The sequence below is a fragment of the Triticum aestivum genome, chromosome 3D (genome assembly GCF_018294505.1).
Source record: "Triticum aestivum cultivar Chinese Spring chromosome 3D, IWGSC CS RefSeq v2.1, whole genome shotgun sequence".
NCBI classification, from domain to species: Eukaryota; Viridiplantae; Streptophyta; class Magnoliopsida; order Poales; family Poaceae; genus Triticum; species Triticum aestivum.
This window is the reverse complement of record NC_057802.1, coordinates 508,821,236-508,842,021: the sequence shown is the minus strand read 5'-3', so window position 1 is coordinate 508,842,021 and position 20,786 is coordinate 508,821,236. Positions and strand designations below refer to the sequence as shown.

The 20,786-nt window shown below is 43.4% G+C and overlaps 2 pseudogenes; both read left to right on the top strand.

Annotated features, from left to right (window-relative positions):
• The first annotated feature begins 513 nt into the window (after positions 1–513).
• LOC123076413 (uncharacterized) lies at positions 514–11,175 on the top strand (annotated as a pseudogene).
• A 111-nt stretch (positions 11,176–11,286) lies between these two features.
• On the top strand, positions 11,287–18,480 carry LOC123076412 (uncharacterized; annotated as a pseudogene).
• Positions 18,481–20,786: the final 2,306 nt, after the last annotated feature.

The following is a 20,786-nucleotide window of genomic DNA, read 5'->3' as shown; positions in this document are numbered from 1 at the left end:
AAAACATATATATTAGAGGATCAGATTGCATAGTAATATTACATAGGAAAATTCACTGGAATTTCTAAAGGAAAAGCAGGAGCATCACATGCAACAGGTAAACCGAACATGTTTAAGTTGCGTAGCTAGCCGAACATAGGTCCTTATAGTAAGCTAAAAAAACAAGCTACTCCTCATTGTCGGAGATATTGATGACGATGGGATCCTTAGACTTGGAAGAGGGTGATGCCTCCACATCGTGTGTTAGAAAGCGAGATCAATGTCAACAATTAATGGTAGATGAGATACGTGGAATCATGAATGTCACAAGAGCCGGGGAACATAGATCAGGTCATCTAGCTACACAGAGAGTATATTATAGGAACCCAAATGCATTATAAGTAGTAGTAGTAGTAGTAGTACATACATTGTAGAACCTAATTCAGTGAGTCGATCCATTAGTTAAGGGTAGGAGGTAATCCAAAAGGAAATGAAGCTAACACGAGGGAACCTATATGTGACGCAAAAGCTAACATGGAGGCCACAATGAAGTTAGGCAACAAGCATCCAGCCGGGACCATACAAATGAAAGATAGTACCCATATAAGTTGCGAAAATCCATTTCTGCACCCGAGCTCATCTGCACCCACGCTGACGAAAAAATCAAAACAAATACTAGAAAAATTCAAAAAATTCTAATTTTTTTGTGTTGTAGACAATTTGATGCGTGAGGTCCGCTCCAATTTTCAAATCATTTGGACATCAGAGGAGCTCTCGGCAAAAAAGACAAATTGGGAGTCTGTAAAAATGTTTATTGTTATGTACTGTTTTGGTCTGATTTGTCTTTTTTGCTAAGAGGTGCTCAAATGTCCAAATGACTTGAAATTCGGAGCGGGCCTCACACATCAAATTGTCTACCGCACAAATAAGATTTGGAATTTTTTGAATTTGTTTTGAATTTTTTACGAAATTGTTTCTAACCGGGTGCAGATGAGCCTAGGCACCAAAACGCCCTACTCAGTTGCGAAAATCCATTTCTGCACCCGAGCTCATCTGCACCCATGCTGACGAAAAAAAATCCATTTCTGCATCCGAGCTCATCTGCACCCTACTCTATAAGTTGCACACTTTGTAATATAGCTCGACATTGTTGTAGTAAAGGGATGTAGCAAGAATCTGGATCAGATATTAATGCATACCTGCAGAAAATAGGAAATGGGCGATACAATTATACATGCAAAGTGGATTGGCGTCGGATGTAAGGTCGACGAGGGCGAGGGCCTACGACAAAGGGTGTGCAAGATAGATGCAACTAGGGGTTGTTTTTGTGTGCGAGTTGGGATCGTTTGGGGAATTGGGACAAATTATCGAACCCAACATAATATGTAAGACACCTTGGAATAGAAAAAAAATGTGATGGTTCAGTAACAAGCTTCTTGTAAACATCTTATATAATCTAGATTTTTCTATTTTCTCATATCTCATTATAGAGACTTCTGTCGAGATATTTCTTATATCATACATGTTACAGATCTCTACTAAATTTTTTAAGGATACATCACAAACATATAAACTATATTCATGCAAGTGTCACAAAATAATCAAAGAAAACATGCGATTTTGTCAGATTTTCACAATTAAGAGGATTTAGTTTAAACATGTTATTGAAGGAGTGTTTTGATTTACTTTTATTGTAAATCTCGATGCAAACAATAGCCCAATGTTGCCATATTAAACTAGGTATGGTTGTGATTAAAATAATATTGTATAAACAAATATTAAAATTTAGTATGAATAATTATATATATTTGACCCGTACCGGAGCCAAAATTTTGGTACTTGACTCACACAAAGGCCTTCATGCATTCCTTTTTTGGCATAATGAATCGATTAGGACGAATGTAGTGAGTTCCTGAATAAATTCGGCATAGTGCAGTAGATTGTTCCTGAATTATTGTATTTTATAACCTTTAACTATATTTTTTATTTGTCGAAACCCTATAACATCATTTCTCATCTGGGTGACGACATTATGGTCTAGATCGCCCACGAGTGTATTCACCCAATCTTGTTGCGGCTGCTGTCCTTGATGGTCACTGCTTAGCTGCCAACGTAATTGGCAATTGCCATCACGAAAACTGCGCAATCGGCGCCGTTATCCTGTAGTGGAGTGCTTGCATGCTCGATGACCGATGCTTGGAAGGGAGGCAACACACAGCGAATTGAGGAGGCGAGACGTTCCACGACTGCGTTATTAATGCGACCTTCGCTGCTGTCGTGGTGCACCAGTCGAGGCGCACTGTTGATTGGTCTGTACAAAACCATGACTAGCCAGTGGGATCCCATGTCTGCTTCATCACTTGTGCTGTTGTTGACCGGTAGAATATTAATTTGTGAGGACGCAAGGAGTGCTGCATCCATCACATAAGGATCATGTAAGAAAGCCAAAGAAATTGCCGGGGACACCAGATTCACTTGATTATGCAGAGTTGGAGTAAGGCTTTCAAAGTATTGCCTGGTAATCCCATCACCGATGAAACCACCATCACTTGATTATGCAGAGTTGGAGAAGGCTTTCAGCTCAAGACTTTGCATTTTCTTCTCGACAGTTTGCTTCAAATGAAGAACGGGAGCATCCACAAACGCGAGGCCAAGTTCTTTCTTTGCAGAGGTAATTAGGTGATTTAGTACCTTCTGCAGACATGTATCAAATTGTTGTATGGGAGGAGAAATATACTAAAATGACTCAAATTGAAATACTGAGGGGAATGTCAAAATTTACCTCATCGCCAACATCTTCACGCCATTCAGGGAACCAAGGGGAGACATCGGCCGAGCCACCGACGCCGCCTCCTCTAAGCCATGTGCATTCTCTTCTTGGCAAATAAGTTTAGGTCGATTCAATATAATCGTTCTCCCAATGTCATAATCCCAATGTTGTTTTAGGAGTATTGTTACACTAAACGATATCCTAAGACCCAGAAAACGTGATTGCTACTTCTGAGCTGCGTTGGGACTTTCCCCGAAGAGGAGATGAGATGCAGTACTATAGAGATAAGTATTTCCCTCGGTGAGAACCAAGCTTTACCGAACCAATAGGAGAATCACGCAAAGCTTCGTGAACAACACCGGCACACACAAAAGCAAATACTTACACCCAACACGGGCAAGAGGGTTGTCAATCCCCTTGAACTCGTTAATTATAAGGATCAAATCTCGTAGTGGTAGATAGAAAAAAACAAAAGAAATAAAATTGCAGCAAAGGTATGTTGGATTTTTTATATATGATTAAAGTAGACCCGGGGGCCATAGTTTTCACTAGAGCCTTCTCTCCCGAACACATAACATACGGTGGGTGAACAAATTACTGTTGGGCAGTTGATAGAAAATCGCATAGTTATGACGATATTCAAGGCAATGATAATGTATATAGGCATAACATCCGAGACAAGTAGACCGACTCCTGTGTGCATCTACTACTATTACTCCACCAATCGACCGCTATCCAGCATGCATCTATGGTATTAAGTTCATAAAAACTGAGTAACGCCTTAAGCAAGATGACATGATATAGACAAAGTAAACTAAACTAATATGAATAAACCCCGTCGTTTTACCCTTAATGACAACAATACAAATGCATGTCTTGTCCCTTTCTGTCAATGGGATGGAGCACCGCAAGATTGAATTCATCACAAATCACCCTTCCACTGAAGATAAATCAATCTAGTTGGCCAAACCAAACGGATAGATCGGAGAAAAATATAAAGCTATAAAAAGCATGCATGATAAAGTTCAAAAAAGACTCAATTACTTCTCAAGGATATTCAAATCATAAACTCACAATTCATCGGATCCCAACAAACACACCGCAAAAGAAGATTACATCGGATAGAACTCCTAACATCGAGGAGAACATTGTATTGAAGATTAAAGACAGAGAAAAAACCATCTAGCGAGGGGCGGAGCAAGAAAATTTGGCCATTGGATTCGCTCATTGACTCGTTGTGATAACTTGATAGTACTAATTTTTGTTCCAGCTGTTAACTGCAAATGCACCACTACCAGCTTGTCCCTCGTTGTAATCTTTGAAAAGGTAGCAACACAACGGAAGGCCTTATGCACTTTGTCACTATACTCAAGCCAACGACCATATTCATCAAACCAATGGATTAAATCACCGTTGAGTATCTCCAATCTCCCTCTGCGGATAATCAAAATTAAGTGGTGGCCTATAAGATTCCCTTGTTAAAAATTTGCGTCTTATCCCATATTGCTTATTGGGATTTCTTGTGTACTTTGAAAAATTCTCTTCCGATCAGCGGGGTCATAAGGCAACTCATCCAAATTAATTTCTTTGTGAATAGAAGACTTCAAAAGACTAGCTGCAGTGACATTTGACAGACTTTGCCTCCGCCTAATGGGCACCTTCATATGCATCATTATTTGGTTCTGTTTCTTCTTGAAAAAACACCCTACCATAGCCTAGATCAATCAAAGTCAAAAAAACAGTCCGAAAACTAGGGCAATTTTCTACAATCGTGCTAGGCTACTAGGCTAATTTTTTTAGGGGACTATTAGGCTAAATAGAACATACACAAGAGGTAGGAGACATAGCGGTGTAACCTAATTTACCCCAAATTTTGTTGTTAAAAAGTAATAAAAAAGGGTCGTGCAGTGTCGGCACGTGGGCCTCGCCTCGCGGTCCAGACACGGTCCCAAACACGCGTGTCGGACCGGGCATGTGACATGCCAGGCACGCGTGCTTCTGGCCGGCTGGCAATGCACGGCGGCACATTGACGATGAAAATTCACCAAGCGGTGATTGGTCTTGATGCCATCATTTTGTGGTTTTTTGGTCGGCTGCTAGTGGTGACCCAAATATGTATCACTTGTGATATTTTTAGGGGGCTTGTGAAATTTTTTGGTCGTGACAACAGTTGGGTTTTTTTTCCTAAAAATGTTTCGTTTTCCTTTCAAAACAGAAAAGAAGTTTTTTTGGTCGGTGTGATTTTTTATCTGCTGCTGGAGAGAGAAAATCGGCTATTTGCCATTTTCAATATCGGGCTTCGCAAAACTGCCACTCTGAACATTGCCTTCGCAAAAATGCCACCGAGTTCGTGTGCCCTTTGATTACCATGCCATTTTTTCTTTTTTCATTGCTTTTATTTTTCTTTTCCATTTTCTGGCACCTGAAAGGACCGAAGTACCCCTATAGCTATCTTCACGTACTTTGGCATCAGATCAGCACTTGAAGCGGACGAGTGCGTGCTGCCCGCCGTGAATACCGTGCTTGCCGCATCCCTGGCCGCCAGGACTTCTTGGGTCAATCGCTGGACGCCGCCCCCATCTCCTGGACGTCGCGACGCCGCTGATTGCCTCAACGCCGCGTGCCGCCAATCTCCGCGGCGTCGCGTGCTGCCCGTCACCCAGTACCGCAGTGGCGACATGGAACCCAATCTTTCTGGACGGTATTATGTTTTATCTTTCCCTTGGTTTGTTTGTTTGATTCCAGTTCAACAAAGCTCCTCATGTGACGTATGGAATCTGTGGGAAGCACATTCATCATCCCTCATCTACTCCCTGTAGATAACCATTGATGTATAAATCCGAATGATGATATACCATCTTATTGAGAAGAATTTACAACAGAAGTAGCGCTCATAATGTAAGCATTAATTAAACAGAGGTAGTTTTTTCATTGTTATCCTGGTGGCAGTGATAGGCTGTCAATTTACAACAGAAGCGAATGTAAACTTAATTACGAAGGGAAGTAGTAAATTATGTTGAGGAACTAGAGGATGATTACACATATTTTTTGCATTGTCTTTAAGTTGAGCTAGATACATGCATTGTAGAAGTCTGATCACTAACTCAGTCTTGTGTTCATGTTTTCCTAATTGTCTGGAATAGGCATGATTCGGAGGTCGCGCTTGGTAGCAGTACTAGTACTGATAATCCATATTTATTGGTTGAGGCTTCTTCAACTGTACAACCAACACCACCTATCATAGAAGTTGACTGGGATAACTTACAAATAGTAACACATGATGATGAAGGTAGAATTGAACTAGTGAGTGAGAATCAACTATGTGAGATTTTGGGCTTGAAGGATGACAAGGAAGAGAAAAAATGTAAGACTGAACCAAAGCGTCGTAGAATGGTTGAGCAGGGGACCGATAATGAAGGTGCTGCCATTCCTGTTAGTGATGCCATACCAAATGAAGTAGTGATTACATATGATAAAGACCAGCCAAAAATGGACCTTGGCACTATGTATCCATCAATGAAGGAATTCAGGTTAGCAGTAAGACAATTTGCCATCAATGAAGAGTTTGATCTAGGCACGAAGAAGTCAGATAAGAAGAGATTTAGAGGGTTCTGCAAGTCAAGTGAAGATTGCCCTTGGAGAATTGTTGGCGGCCTACAGGATGACAAATGTACTATAAAGGTGAAATATGGATAACTGTCTAACCTCCATTTATTAATTATAAATTACGTATGTGCGTATGTCTGTCCTATTTTACTATCTAACATCCATTCCTTCTAAAACTGTATATGTGGAGGTCACGGTCTTAGTTGATCAACATGATTGTATTTCAAGCAGCAGGGTGAAGACCATAACACCATCTCAGAACTGGGTTGCTAGCAAGGCTGTGAGTATCCTTAGAGATTCACCCAGTATGGGTGCTAAAGAATTACAGAAAAAGTTGCATGAAGTGAACACATTTCTCTGAGCTGTGAGCTCATATATTTTTTGAGCTGTGAACTTATTATGTGAACTCATCACTTTATTTTGTGAGAAGTGAACACATTTCATATTCATCTACCAATCATGGTTGAAGTGTCTATATGTCTCTCCCTTGCTAATGTACTAAAATTTGAGGTTTGCATACTTTTTCTAGTCACAATTTCATTTCTTGTCTCTGAATAAGCTACAGTAAGTGCAAAAGAAAACATTGTGGCAAGTAGCTTATGGACTGAAATTTGCGGCATTATTTATTTGTCGTATTGTTGCTCAGTTGATTCTGGACATGAAATTAAACATGACATGATATTCTTGATGTAATTGCCAAGTTGCAATCCAACATCAACTAAAGGTTACAGCAAACGTCATTTAAAGGTTGCTTGCATTCAACACCGTCAGAACTTGACACGCATCCATCTCCTCCAGCGGCTGCTGCCATCATGCCACTGATGCTGATGTTCAGCACCACCCACTTGTCAGGCATGTCGCGGGGCGAGCTGCGCCAACACACGCAGGGGAGGGCGAGCTGTGCTGTCGCGCGCAGGCATAGGTGAGCACCCGCAGCGAGTACGCGCAAGCATCCGCAAGGGGGCGAGCACCCACGGCGAACTGCGCTGGCACGCGTAAGCATTCGCGACGCGAGGGCGAACTGTGCCGGCGTGTGTAGACATGGATGAGCGCCGGCGGAGAGCTGCAGTGACGAGGGCGAGTTGCAGCGGCGCGCGCAGCCATGGGCGAGCACCTGCGGCGACCTGCAGTTCTCGCTCAGGCGTGGTCAAGCTAGGGCGGCGAGTTGGGTAGCTCGCGCGGGCATCAACGAGGTACGACAACGAGCGACCATGACGACAAGAACAAGCTAGCCTCAGAGCAATCCGGTACAGACCAGACCACAAACAGATTGGATAAGGTAGAAAGAGACAAGGGTACTTTGGTCCTTTCAGGTGCCAGAAAATTGAAAAGAAAAAGAAAAGTAATTGAAAAAGGAAAAATGGCATGGTAATCAAAATGCACACGAACTGGGTGGCATTTTTACAAAGCCAATGTTGAGAGTGACAGTTTTGCGAAACCCGATATTGAAAGTGGCAAATAGTCGATTTTCTCGGCTGGAGATGCCCTGACCAATGCCAAAATCCAGTCGAAGGGGGAAAAAAGAGATGGGGAGCGGCGGCGCCCAAGAGGCCGGGTCGTCGATGGCTCCGAGGAGCGGAATGACCTTGGGCGGCGGCAACCCCTTCGAAGAGAAGGGAAGGATGGAGAGCGGTGGCGCACAAGCCGTCTCATCGTCTATGACTCCGTGAGGTTGCGAGGATCCAAACGAAGAGAGGAGAAGTAGGATGGAGAGAGGCGGCGCAGAGGCGGTTGCATCGTCGACGGCTCCCCAGAGCAGAGTACCCTTGGGCGCCGACGGGCGTCCCCTCGACGGCGTCGTGCGTGCTGAACTGCTTTGGAAATTGAAGCATGGCGATGGATCCATCTACAGAAGCGACGGTTATTGGGCTAAAGTTTACCGTCTCTATGATACCAGTGAGAGTACGCAACTCTTTCCATCTCAATTTTTTTTTTTGATTTTTTTCCATTTCAATTGTCGAATCTTAGGTTAGCTCATATAGGTGATTTTAGTATTACCAAATCCCTAAAGGGCACCTCTTTATGTGGTTTCTCGATCTGAACACTTACAAGAGCACAACTTTGGCAAAATGCCAACTTCAGATTTTTGCCATCAAAAGAACACATCATTTTGCAATCTTCCATATCTGTTATCCTGCCATTAACTACGACATTTTCAACTGGATTCAACACACAAGGAACATTTAAATGCTGTCATTCAGTATAATAGCAACACAGTTGCTTAATTCTGACATGGTTCACAGCAACAACATCACAACAGGGGTTGTTCGCATAATAGTAGCATGGTTGCCAAATAGAGATCTGACATAGTTTTACACCAGAGAGATTTGCCCATGTACCAAGTACCAACTATAATTCTTGATAATAAGCCTTCGGTTTATTCCTTCAGATGAGATGGATAGCATTCTTTCTAGTTCTAGAATCTGAACTTATTATAGAAATACGTGCCATTCTTCTAGTGTCACACCTGGGCTTGAGTGAGCTATTGCAGATGAAGTCTTGTTGTTCTTCCCATTGCGAGGGTTCAGCAACATCCGTGGAGACTTTAGCGCCTCTGGATTTTCTTTTATAACTTTATTAAGACCACACTTGGGTTAGGCAAGGAACATTTCTACTTGATGATGAGACAGAACTTAACAACTTGGTTCTCTCCCCTCCTTTCCCTTTGCGTGTTGTTTCTCCGTGGTGGGGGGGGGGGGGGGTCATTTGTTGGGCTGACCCTTGTGCATGCCTTTCGGTCTTGGCGTAGTGTAGGTCAGGGGTTAACATGGCAGGGACGTCCATGGAGGCAATGGACAAAAACATATGGAAGGCCCAAACGGAATCGTCTATTTTGACAGTGTTCTTCTCAATGCTATATATCTGAAGTCAGGTCTTTCAGTAATATTTTGCCAAAATGGTGTTATTTTAACGGTACAGATGCAATTTTCCCCTGTTAATGGTATATCTAAAGTTAAAATATGTGTGTTGTATGATCTAAAAAATGTCTATTGATCATTTACAATCACTTGTTTCTGTTGATTAAAAATATTTAGATGCACAAGATCGATGGATCCTCGTGTTGTTGTTTATTTTACTTGGTAATTTTTTGCAAGTTAAATTCAGTTCATTCTTTAGATTATATGCGCAAGACGATGTCCCAGTTCCAAGCCCGTTTAAATTAATCATGATCCGCTGTTTTCATACAGCTGCTGCATATTCTAGAACATGCCATGTACTTGCAAAATTCACCAATGGTACATAAAAAAAAGTCATAATTAGCTATATGTGAAGCAACTTTTGCAACTAGACATTTAGTGTACATACTCTCTCATTCTCATCCCACGAAGCACACTACACAAGTTCAGTATTTTCCACTCATTTTCTGTAGCCAACAATTTATTAGATGGCCGTAACAATAGGAATTTTGCCATGCTTAAGTAGGCTATGCTTAACATTATGGTTTTTATCCAAATTTATGACTGCTGTATTATTATGTTAATATTCGTAATTGCCATATTTATGTTTCAGTCCTACATTATAATTTTAGACATCATTAGGTCTCATATGTATGAGTACGAAAATCATGATTCGTAATATTTGTTTGTATCAATCTATTTTGTCTCAGTTGAAAGCTGGAGGTTAATTGTTTTAATCATGTACTGAATGATTTCTATTGTTGTCGATCAGCTTGTCTGGAGCCAATGATGACTGTGCCTTATGACAGTTGCATGCCTAACTGGAGGGTCTGTGGAAGGCATTCATATTGCGCCATGATGCAGATATTCTCGCTGAAGCTAGCTAACACATCGTATGTTGGTGACCCAGTTGAGTTTTATGGCTACGTGGCTGTCAGAGATCTGTTGAACCCTATGCGCAACTATGCCTTCAACCGTACAAGAGATGATCCTTTCATTGTGGGGCATTATGGCCTCATACAGATGTCTGGCCCTAAGAGAGGCATCAGAATGCACGCTACTGTGGTAATTGAGTTTGACCTGAAGATTAAGACAGGAGGAGAAGAAGGTGGTGATCTAGAGCTCATTGATGGTGTTGCCCAATTCAGCGACAGAGGCACAAGCCACGCTAGGGTAATCACATGACGATTGGATGGTGATTGTGGCTCAATGGACATAACGTTTGCACTTCTGGAACAAGCCTCGGAGGCCACCATACAGGTTGGCATATCAGAAATTAAGCAGGACAGTTGCTTAAGCCTGTGTTTGGTAGGGTCTTACACTAGCCCATCTTATGCTGCACGTGGCAAAATCCAGCTGTTTGATGGGGTTATCGCCGCCGAGACATCTGAGCTAACCAGGGCCGTGGTTGCTATGGCGCAAGATGCAAAGTTGGTTGTAACATTGAAGCTCAGTCAGAAGGGTGGGCCGGACATGTATCGATGCGATGCTTTCCGGGTTGAAAAACATGGTACTCAAAGCTTGCCTTTCTATTTTGGTTTGGCCACTGTGGAGGTGATGGTAACTTGGTCAACTATGGATATTCCCTACAATCTTCTTGGGCCTAATTGCTTTAGGTACGAGTTCCAGGCATCTGATGGCATTGAGTTTGACGATTGATAATTCACTTGTAAGAAAACTAGCACTCCTAACCCACTCTGTGATGTCTAATACCATAATGTCGATCTCAGTTGTGTACTTGATAGCGTATTCAAGTGCTCTGAAACCTACCCATGCGAATGTGAAATAACACCAGTTTGTGGTGTCATGAAAAATTGTTGCACTAAAGTTTCAACAGTTTACGACTGAATTTTACAATCCCAAGGGATGAGCTCCCGCGACAGCACCCGCGTCGGGTGAGCGCCCCCGGCGGCGGCGCCTCGATCTCCCGTCTCCGGCTAGCTGTGCAGCTGCCCAGGCCAGATCCGGAGTCCCCTGCTCGCCCTCTCTCTTCTGCTAGGCTCGGCTCGGCTCGGCGTCATGCGTTGGGAAGGGATGGCGCTCTCGCGTCCGCGCAAGTTGCGGCTGGGCGGGCGCCGCCGTCGCCCGGATCTCCGGCCTCTGTCCTCCGTTGCGGCCGCCGTAACCGGATCCGGGTACCCCGCGAAGATCTCTCCCACGCCAGTCTCGGCGGCGCCCCGTCTCTCGGTTCGCCCGGCAATGCTGCTCGCCCGAGCCTCCGCGGCGGCCACCACTCCATCGGCGTCTCCGGCTGCTGCACCCGTCGTCCTTGCGCCGTCTGCGTCGTGCGCTCAGGCTGCAGGCACTACCCCGGTCGCCGGTGTTCTCCCTCGACCGCGGCCGCTGCCCCCAGCTTCCAGGTTCAGGAGGGAGGACGGGGGTCTTAAGGCTGCGTGCACGCCCTGTTCGGAGACTGTGTCGACAACTGCTTCGGCCCCAACGCCTGGCTCCCCTGTCCTTGCCGATGCCGCCTCAGATGTGTTGCTGCCGGCCCCTGTTGCCTCTGTCAATGGGGACGACGTAGGCTGTGAAGAGGAAATGGCCGTGACGCTGCCTCCACGGGCGGTGTTGTGGGCCTCCGCTGCTGACGACGATGAAGATGAAGATGACGAAGAGGAGTTGGCTCCCCAGACACCGCAGGCTGCCACCAAGGCCCTCGATTCTGGAGGGATGTGCGTGGGGCATGACGCAGACACAAATGAGGGTTGGCAGGAGGTGCTACCACGGCGCGGCCCGCGTCGTCCGACTTCATCGCCTTCCTCGACAATGGCTCCTCGTCCCATCCCTACTTGGCTTCGCGGTAGATGTTATAGATGCTTTGCTCATGGTCATCGCGCGGCTGTTTGCAAAGAGCCGTTGCGGTGCTCCCGTTGTTTGAAGAACGGTCATCGTGCGCGTGGATGTTGCAACCCATGGCGTCCTCTAAGCTCACTGCCATGCAATGATGTGCCGCTCGTGTCGCAGCTCGACGTCGTGCATCGTCCTGCTCTTGCTTCATGTGAGGGTCCGATGAGATCCGCACTCACATCCAAGGCGCTTCATCGTGGGTTTTGGGCGTCTGTCGTCTCTGGTACCGTTGGCTCACCAACCTCATCGGAGCTGATGTTGCAGTCCGCTTTGGCTGATCAGACCGCGTTGCTGCAAGGTTGTCTGGCGCGTGTTGGGAGCTTTTTAGAGCTAGCGGAGGCTGCTCTGAGTAGACTCTCCCTTGCGCCGGCTATGTTGCAGACCTCTCTGACGCCGCACTCTCCTTGTGCGGCCGGTGTTTGCTCCGCGAAGGAGAGGGGGGCGGAGTTATATGGCTCCTTCTCCCCTCGTGTTGGAGACAATTCATCCTCGATGCCTACCTCCCATCCTATGTTGTCTTCCACTAAGGGCGAGTCCATTGCCATGCTTGTGGCTCCGGTACTGCAGGTCATGCCCGAGCTTAGGGAGCTATGTCTGAGTTTATCAGTGGATCATATGAAGGTGGACACGTCGACGACCTCGAGCGAGGGTCAAGATTCACCTTTGTCAAGTGAGCAGCTGGAGGTTCCTATGGTTGACGATGCGAGAGGGAAGGCATCCGTGATGTCATGATGGATTGTGCTCGGTTTCTCGTGTTGTCAGCGTGGCCTTGGTATTTTGAGTCATCATTGCCGTTTTCTCACCCCGGGTTCCGTTGCATTGTAGAAGTGTTGAGGGTTGTGCTTGTTGGGTGTTGGGAGCACTTGGCGGGCCATCTGTGTGGCCGTGGTGCTTCGTGTTGAGTGAGTTTGTTTGTATCGGTTTTCGCCCGGTTTTCCGTAAATTAATTGGGCAATTCTCTTCTTCTTAATTAATCGATGAGGCAATTCTTTTGCCTCCGTTTCAAAAAAAAAATTTGTTGCACTCTTTGCTTTGTTTGTCTTGAGATTTATGTGCAAATTTGAGTGCTACTAGTTTTAGGAATTATTTGGCATTTGCTCGTGTGGTCGTTAGACAGCTAATGTCATAGCGGCAGGTCGACCTGCTGGCATTGGCTGTCCTCTTGGCTGCCCATAGTGTGCCATGCCTCTTCATTCACATGGCTTGAACTTATACGTGGCTGTTGGATGTACCCTGTTGGTGGTGTTTGCTCTATAACATAAAGCAGGGCTATGCAGTACTTGGGCTATGGCCTTTTGTCTTACCAAAAGTGCTCTTTAACATGTTTTCCATGGTCTGTTGCAGACATTAGATATACTAGCAAAAGGGCCCGTGCGTTGCAACGAAAAATTAAAAAATCATAATCTCCAATGGCCATAACCACATTTTGCTGCATCACCGAGAAACACTATCACTCTCAATTTCGCGAAATCATGAACATTTTTTTAAAACTCGTGCACATATTTGAAATCATGAACATTATTCAAATTTGTGAACACTTTTACAAATTTTTAACATTCTCCAAAATCAAGAACATGTCTTTTTACTTCATGAATATTTTTTTTACTATTTGCAAACATTTTTTTTTAAATTGTGAACATTTTTTAAAACAATTTTCTTCAATCGGCGAACATTTCTACAATCGACAAACATTTTTCCTGGAAATTGATGGAACGATTTTTGGAATTCATGAACATTTTTTTAATTTAACAAACATTTTTAAATGCATGAGAATTTTTTGAATCAGCGAACATTTTATGAATAGGCAAACTATTTTGTAATTCATGAACATCTTTGAATTTTTAGTATATTTTACCATTAAGAACATTTTTTCGAATTTTTAAAATTTTGTTCAATTTCATTAAAAAATCAATACACAAACTTTAAAAAACAGTATGAACATTTTTTTCAAAATTTTGGACATTTTTTGAATAAGCAAACATCTTTTTGCAAAATCATGAATATTTTATGATTTATTAAACATTTTATTATAAATTCCCATTTTTAATTTTTGAAACTTTTTTGAAGTCCCAAATTATTTAAAGTAGGAAAAAACAAAAAAGAAAAAGAAAAGGAAAAAAATTAAAAAACAGACCGCCCAGACTTGGGCCGACCCAAACGGGCACGCTGCATCTTCTCCCAGCGTGCAAATCGCAGTATAAGAGGTCCCTACTGCATGGGCCGGCCCAGGTGGGGGATTCCTCCATGGGAAACATTTTTATCACTTATAGATTGCATTGGTGGGTAATATTTTGTAACATTGAGGGTAATTTTTGTGACGTATGACCAGAGCAATAGCTCATTTATTATTAAGGTATAAATTTTGTTTTACTAATAATTGCCTTATAAATTTTTAGCTAGCCTGGACACAAAGTACTTTTTGGCTAGCCAAAATATTTTTCTAGTTTGTCTACCCATGAGTTTTTTTGCCAGAAAGGCTTCCGATCTATTCATTAGCGGTCAAGATAGTACAAAAACACGAGAAATAAAAAAATACATCCAGATCCGTAGACCATCTAGCGACGACTACAAACAATAAAGCGAGCCGAAGGCGCGCCGCCGTCTACGGCCTCCCTCATAGAGCTGGGCAAACCGTATCATAGTAGACAGTCAAGAAGTCGTCGTGCTAACTGCTAAGGCCCCATAGGACCAGCGCACCAGAACAACAACCGCCACAAATGAAGGGAAGCGTAGATCGGAAGGATCCAACCTGTAGACACACGAACACGGACGAACAAAGACATGATCCAAATGGATCCACCAAACACAAACGCCGACTGAATCCCCCGAGATCCACCGGGAACAAACCTCCACACGCTCTCTGACAATGCTAGAAACACCACCGAAACGGGGACTAGACGGAAAGAACCTTATTACATGCTTAGAGAGCCGTCGCCGCATCGCCTCTTTAAGCAAGACATGATGCCTAACAAAATTCAAAAAAACATGAAACACGAAGCCTTTCGCACGCAAGGGTCGGGATCCACCGCGCTTCCATGGCCCTAAGACCATAGGAGGCGAGGTAGACCGACGGTGGCACCAGCGGGAGGCACGAGATACCCTAGCCAAAGATGACAAGAAAAATGAATTGTGGTTGACAAAGAGACATTTTGGCATGCCAAAAAATCGGCAACCATTTAAGCAGAGACCAAATGTTTAGCCATGGCAATTTTTCCTATTTTCTTTCGAAAAGGGAGTACTCATTCTCTGCATCATGTGATGCACACAACCATTATATTAATCTGCACTAAGTTCAAGCCACCGAGTATCAATATCTCTACTACTTAAAAAGAACGTAAGGTTCCCATTTTACCTTTCTTTCCACCACCAGTTCGTGAACAATTGTGTTAAAACTTACTCCCTCTGTCACATAATATAAGAGCGTTTTTTACACTACACTAGTGTAAAAAGCGCTCTTATATTATGGGACGGAGGGAGTATATTTATATACAACATGATATTTTTGAAGGTTTTTTGTTTTTATTTCATCCATAAAATACCTTTTTTACTTTATCACGGGGTAGTTTTATTATAAGTGGATGTCATTTTTTATTATGTGAGTGTGACATTTTTTGTTTGAGAGGATGATAGTTTTGTTTTCAACGACATGGCGGTTTTATTAAGAAGAGCATTCCATTTTATTAAGTATGATGACATTCTTATTATTATGATGATGGCATTCTTTTATCATTAAGATGATGACATTTTTAATGTCATTTTTTATTTTTAGTGGCATGGCAGTTTTTATTAATATAAGAGCATGCCATTTTTTGTTTATAATATGACAACATTTTTAATAGTGAGATGATGTTTTTTTATAATGATATGATAGATATTAATAAGAGCATGGCATTTTTTAGGGAAATAGCATGACATTTTTTATTTATAACAGCATGACGTTTTAGTTTTTAAGATAATGACATTTTTTAATATTGAGAGGTGGTATTTTTCTGCTGCCACTTTTTTTTTTTGCAAACTTAATTCTGACATGGTTCACAATAACAGCATCACAGCTGTGGTTGTTAGCATAATAGTAGCATGGTTGCCAAATAGAGATCTGACATAGTTCTGCACAAAAGGCCATTGTTTTACGCCATAGAGATTTGACCATGTACCAACTACCAACTGTTGTTCTGGATAATAATCCTTCGGCTTACTCTCCAGTGAGACAGATAACATTCTTCTAGTTGTAGGACCCGAGCTTATTGGAGAAAGAGGTGCCATTCTTGTGGTTGTCACACCATCGCTTGAGTGGGCTATTGCAGATGAAGTCTTGTGGTTCTTCCCATTGCGAGGGTTCAGGAACATCTGTGGAGGCTTTAGCGTGTCCGTTTTTTTAATTGGGAATACACAACTTTTGTGCGAGGCAAAGAACAGTTCGTGCTTTATGAGATACTCCCTCTGTTTCATAATATAAGAACGTTTTTGACACTATACTAATATCAAAAACGTTCTTATATTATGGGACGGAGGGAGTACAACTTAAACAATTTAGTATGCTGATTTTGTTTTGAAAGAGGCCCAAATGTGTGTTGCTTCTTGGTGGTGTGCCTGGAACATATGAAAGGCCCAAATGGAAGGCGATATTTCCTAACGGGGTGTTCTTGCATGGGTGCATCGTGGGTGCACCGAGAGTGGGTGTAGAAGAACCACTCTCTTGTTCTATATCTAACACCAAATCTTTCAATGGTATTTTGCCAAACTTGTGTTGTTTCAATGGTACGGATCCAAATTTCCCTGTTAATGCTATATCTAAAATCGGATCGTTTAATGGTATTTTAAAATAGGTGTGTTTATGATCTTTAAAAAATATCTACTGAACATTTACAATCACTTGTTTCTGTTGATTAAAAAAACTTTTAATCGGGCAAGGTCCATGCATTGTCGTGTTTTACTGGACTGTCTTCCCCTTGTTTGTTATACTTGGTAATGCATTGCAAGTTAAATTGGGTTAATTCTTTTAGACTCTTTATAGTTGTGTATAGAACAGCCCACATACTCACAGAAGTCACCAGTGGTATGTTTTTAGTTTTTGACATAAAAAACATGTAGCTATATTCAAGGCACCTTTTGCAACTGAACATTTTATGTACATATGCTTGAATTCTCCCATTGTCGCGACACAAAACACTCTGCAGAAGTTCAATATCTTCCCTTCATTTTCTGTAGCCATCAATTTATTAGTTGACAATAACAACAGGAAGTATTGCAGTTTTAATCCTAATTTTAGGACTGCCGTATTATCATGTTGATGTATTTGTAGTTATCATATTAATGTTTTGGTTCTACGTTATAGTTTTAGACAACATTAGGTCTCATATATATGAGTACAAAAATCAAGGTTTCAAGTCTTTGCTTGTATCCATCTATTTTGTCCATTTTCAGTTGAAAGTTAGAGGTTAATAAGTTTAATTACCTAGTGAATGATTTCTATTGTCTATCAGCTTGTCTGGAGTCGATGATGATGACAGTGCCTTATGACAGTTGCATGCCGAACTAGAGGGTTTGTAAAAGGCATGTGTATCACACCATGATGTAGATATTCTCGTTGAAGCTAGCTTACACTTCTTCATATGTTAGTGGCCCAGTTCAGTTGTATGGATACGTGGCTGTCAGAGATCTCTTGAATCCCATGCGAAATTACGTCTTCAACCGTACAAAAAATGATCCTTTGGTGGTCGAGCATGAAGGCTTTATACAAATGTTTGGCCCCAAGAGAGGCATCAGAATGCAAGCTCCGGTGCTGATAGAGTTCGGTCTGAAGATTAAGACAGGAGGAGGAGAAGAAGGTGATGATCAACAGGCATTGATGGTGTTGCCATATTCGACGACAGAATCTCAGGACATGCTAGAGTAAACACGCAACGAATGGATGGTGATGGTGGCTCGGTGGACATAAAGTTTGCAGTTCTGGAACGTGCCTCGTAGGCCATTGTACAGGTTGGGATATCAGAAATTGAGAAGGGCAGTTGCTTTAGCTTGTGTTTGGCAGGGTCTTACACTAGCTCATCTTATGTTGCACGTGGCAAAATCCAGCTGTTTGATGGGGTTATCGCTGCCGAGGCATCCGAGCTAAGCAGAGCCATGGTTGCTGTGGCACAAGATGCTAAGCTGGTTGTAAAACTGAAGGTTAGTCAGAAGGGTGGGTTGGACATCCATCGATGCACCATCTTCCTGGTTGAAAAGCATGGAAGTCGGTCCTTCATTTTAAATCTTGGTGTGGCCAGTGTGGAGGTGATGGTAACTTGGTCAACAATGGATATTCCCAAAAGTCTTCTTGGGCCTAATTGCTTCACGCATGAGTTCATGGCATCTCAGGGCGTTGATTATGTCGATGAATAATTGCAGTGGTAAGATAAATGGCAGTCCAAACCCACTTTGTGATGTCTGATACCATAATGCCTATCTCGACTGTGTACTTGATGGTGAAAGATCGTGGATGTCGCCTAGAGGGGGGTGAATAGGCGCTTAAAATAATTACGGTTTAGGCTTGAACGAATGCGGAATAAACCTAACGATTAATTTGTCAAGCACAAAACCTACAACAACTAGGCTCACCTATGTGCACCAACAACTTATGCTAAGCAAGATAAGTAACTATGTGATAGCAAGATATATGACAAAGAACAATATGGCTATCACAAAGTAAAGTGCATAAGTAAAGGGCTCGGGTAAGAGATAACCGAGGCACGCGGAGACGACAATGTATCCCGAAGTTCACACCCTTGCGGATGCTAATCTCCGTTTGGAGCGGTGTGGAGGCACAATGCTCCCCAAGAAGTCACTAGGGCCACCGTAATCTCCTCACGCCCTTGCACAATGCAAGATGTCGTGATTCCACTAAGGGACCCTTGAGGGCGGTCACCGAACCCATACAAATGGCAACCCTTGGGGGCGGTCACCGAACCTGTACACTTTGGCAACCCTTGGGGGCGGTCACCGGTACCCGTCAAATTGCTCGGGGCGATCTCCACAACCTAATTGGAGACCCCGACGCTTGCCCGGAGCTTTACACCACAATGATTGAGCTCCGAACAACACCAACCGTCTAGGGCGCCAAGGCACCCAAGAGGAACAAGCTCTAGGGTGCCCAAACACCCAAGAGTAATAAGCTTCTCAAACTTCACTTCCACGTATCACCGTGGAGAACTCAAACCGATGCACCAAATGCAATGGCAAGGTCACACAGAGTGCCCAAGTCCTTCTCTCCCAAATCCCACCAAAGCAACTAATGCTAGGGAGGAAAATGAGAGGAAGAACGAAAGAAGAACACGAAGAACTCCAAGATCTAGATCCAAGGGGTTCCCCTCACTTAGAGGAGAAAGTGATTGGTGGAAACGTGGATCTAGATCTCCTCTCTCTTTTCCCTCAAGAACTAGCAAGAATCATTGGAGGGATTGAGAGTTAGCAAGCTCGAAGAAGGTCAACAATGGGGGAAGAACACGAGCTCAAGAGATAAGGTTCAATGGGGAAGAAGACCCCCTTTTATAGGTCACCACGAATCTGTCTATTATGTGCAGAAAACTGTAGGAACAGTACAACCGGTGCATGAGCCGGTACAACCGGTCAAAGTAGAGGAAGAACCAACCTGTAGGAAAAGCTCTAAGCGGTACAATAGCCTGGGGAACCGGTAGTACCGGTTAAACCGGTACAACCCCCCAAGAACCGCTCCAAAACAGAAACTAGTCCGGTGGTAGAGCGGTACATGGCCGGTACAACCTTTGGACCAATTTTGGAGCGGTACAACCGCTCCAAACACCGGTACAACTGCTCAACCGGTACAACCTCTCTATGGGGCGGTACAACCTCTCTATGAAAAACAGCTAAGAACAAAACAGCCATAACTTTCGCATACGAGCTCCGAATTCGACAAAATCAAGTTTGTTGGAAAGCTAGCGACAAGGGCTAACACAATTTTGATATAAATAACAATAAGAAGCAAATGATAAGAGGCCCATGAGGAAATGGTGAGAACCCTTCCTCGAATAAGAGCGGTAAAAACTCCAACACCGAAAACGCAATAGAAGAAGCATGTCAACTCCGTTTTCGATGAACTCGAGCTCGTCATCAAGATGCCCATAAGCTCTAAGACTCACAAAGAGAATCAAACAAGAACCAAGAAAGATGATGCAAGGGTGCAATGGTTTGAGCTCTCTATGAATGATACGACCAAGCTACTCATCGAGAGCCCCCCTTGATAGTACGACAATCGACCCTATAACCCGGTCTCCCAACTACCACCATGAGACCGGTAAAAGAGAAAACCTATCAAGGGCAAACCTTTGCCTTGCACATGGTCCACTTGAGCTAGATGATGACGATCTTGACTCCCTCAAGTTGGACCACCTTTCTTGATTGCATTGGCTCGATGAAGACTAGATGATTGCTCCCCCATACTCCACTATGGGTGAGCCACTCTTCGGCACATCTTCACAAGTCCATTGATACCACAATGGATGCAAGCTTCAAGCACTTGATCTCTTCGTGATGCTCCACTTGAACTTGCACACGACAATCTTGATGACGATCACCACTTGATGTCATCCTCTCCATGGGTTGAGTGATATCTTCCTTTTGATGCAAGCCCATGAACACGTACCTAACCCCACATAGAACTCTCACATAGACCATGGGTGAGTACACAAAGC